Source organism: Heptranchias perlo, chromosome 12 (assembly GCF_035084215.1).
Source record: "Heptranchias perlo isolate sHepPer1 chromosome 12, sHepPer1.hap1, whole genome shotgun sequence".
Lineage (NCBI taxonomy): Eukaryota > Metazoa > Chordata > Chondrichthyes > Hexanchiformes > Hexanchidae > Heptranchias > Heptranchias perlo.
This window is the reverse complement of record NC_090336.1, coordinates 64,875,087-64,877,586: the sequence shown is the minus strand read 5'-3', so window position 1 is coordinate 64,877,586 and position 2,500 is coordinate 64,875,087. Positions and strand designations below refer to the sequence as shown.

General features: G+C 48.8%; 2 pseudogenes; both read right to left on the bottom strand.

Moving 5' to 3' along the window:
* Positions 1–459: 459 nt before the first annotated feature.
* LOC137329260 (U2 spliceosomal RNA) lies at positions 460–576 on the bottom strand (annotated as a pseudogene).
* Positions 577–1,870: 1,294 nt separating this feature from the next.
* LOC137329900 (U2 spliceosomal RNA) lies at positions 1,871–1,987 on the bottom strand (annotated as a pseudogene).
* Positions 1,988–2,500: the final 513 nt, after the last annotated feature.

Below are 2,500 nucleotides of genomic sequence, written 5' to 3'. Positions count from 1 at the left end.
TGACATTCTGCTGCAGATTAATTGGCATGAAGGAAAGTCTCCCCTCCTGAGCGTAAAGCTCCACCCTCACCACCACCGCCGCCTTTTCCACCCCTTGACAAACAGACAGACAGACAGACAGACAGTCAGTCAGTCCAGTTCGGGAGCGCAGCTTTCATTTGGAAGCAGACCCTGCTTGTTTAAAGTCAACGACGCCAAGTTATTTTGCACTTTGAACTATATCGCTACGTGCGAGCGGCACTCAGCCTTGGAGAAGAAAAAAATACCACTGAGCTGAGAAAGTTCTTTTTAAAACGGTTTCCTTCCACAGCAGCTCTGAGTGTGAGAGAGAGAGAGAGAGAGAGAGAGAGAGATATCAGCTTTATTCTCAGTAATAATACACACACACACACACACACACACACACACACACACAGACACTGGGAAAGAGCTGATTTTCCTTTTGAATATCTCCCCACGGGGAGCTGCACCGTTCCCAGAAACACTGCAATACTGGGTCGATGCGTGGAGTGGACGGAGCAAGCCCCTATTCCATCTCCCAGTTCTAAAAATCAATTAAAAATAATAATAAATAATATGTGTGTGTGTGTGTGTGTGTGTGTCGGTGTCAGTATCAGTCAGTCAGTCAGTGTCTCTCTCTCTCTCTCTCTCTCTCACTCAGAGCTGCTGTGGAAGGAAACTTTTTTAAAAAGAACTTGCATATTGAAAGAAAGATGTGTCTCAAGCTGCCGGGCCCTGTCCATTGTCATGTCAATGGCAGGACTGCTTTCACCAGGAACCCGTTTTTCTGGGTCAGAGGTTCCAGGGGACCTGTTTTGTGCGGACTTCCCTGTGTCCGTCCCTCCCTGCCTGCCTTCCCCCCAGGACTTCCTTCTGAACAGCTTTGTCGTTTAAAATAATAATAAATAATATGTGTGTGTGTGTGTGTGTGTGTGTGTGTGTGTGTGTCGGTGTCAGTATCAGTCAGTGAGTCAGTGTCTCTCTCTCTCTCTCTCTCTCTCTCTCACTCAGAGCTGCTGTGGAAGGAAACTTTTTTAAAAAGAACTTGCATATTGAAAGAAAGATGTGTCTCAAGCTGCCGGGCCCTGTCCATTGTCATGTCAATGGCAGGACTGCTTTCACCAGGAACCCGGTTTTGTGGGTCAGAGGTTCCAGGGGACCTGTTTTGTGCGGACTTCCCTGTGTCCGTCCCTCCCTGCCTGCCTTCCCCCCAGGACTTCCTTCTGAACACCTTTGTCGTTTGAGCGAGGGCCAAAAGCCTGCCTGTGAAAGGGAAGGATCAGCCGGTCAGCCCCCTGTTGGTCGCTGCTGCCAGTGCAGCAGGCGTGCGTGTGTATTCGGCCTCGTGTCCAGGTCCCTCAGGGACTTGAGGCAACTCTCCCCGGTGGTCTCGTGGTCAGGACCGGGCTTCGAATCCCGGTCGGGGGGGGATGACTTTCTGCTGCAGATTAATTGGCACCTCTGAAAGAAAATCTCCCCTCCTGAGCGTAAAGCTCCACCCTCACCACCACCGCCGCCTTTTCCTCCCCTTGACAAACAGACAGACAGACAGTCAGTCAGTCAGTCCAGTTCGGGAGCGCAGCTTTCATTTGGAAGCAGACCCTGCTTGTTTAAAGTCAACGACGCCAAGTTATTTTGCACTTTGAATTGTATCGCTACGTGCGAGCGGCACTCAGCCATGGAGAAGAAAAAAATACCACTGAGCTGAGAAAGTTCTTTTTAAAAAGGTTTCCTTCCACAGCAGCTCTGAGTGAGAGAGAGAGAGAGATATCAGCTTTATTCTCAGTAATAATACACACACACACACACACACACACACACACAGAGACACTGGGAAAGAGCTGATTTTCCTTTTGAATATCTCCCCACGGGGAGCTGCACCGTTCCCAGAGACACTGCAATACTGGGTCGATGCGTGGAGTGGACGGAGCAAGCCCCCATTCCATCTCCCTGTTCTAAAAATCAATTAAAAATAATAATAAATAATATGTGTGTGTGTGTGTGTGTGTGTCGGTGTCAGTATCAGTCAGTGAGCCAGTGTCTCTCTCTCTCTCTCTCTCTCTCTCACTCAGAGCTGCTGTGGAAGGAAACTTTTTTAAAAAGAACTTGCTTATTGAAAGAAAGATGTGTCTCAAGCTGCCGGGCCCTGTCCATTGTCATGTCAATGGCAGGACTGCTTTCACCAGGAACCCGTTTTTCTGGGTCAGAGGTTCCAGGGGACCTGTTTTGTGCGGACTTCCCTGTGTCCGTCCCTCCCTGCCTGCCTTCCCCCCAGGACTTCCTTCTGAACACCTTTGTCGTTTAAAATAATAATAAATAATATGTGTGTGTGTGTGTGTGTGTGTGTGTCGGTGTCAGTCAGTGAGTCAGTGTCTCTCTCTCTCCTCTCTCTCTCTCACACTCAGAGCTGCTGTGGAAGGAAACTTTTTTAAAAAGAACTTGCTTATTGAAAGAAAGATGTGTCTCAAGCTGTCGGGCCCTGTCCATTGTCATGTCAGTG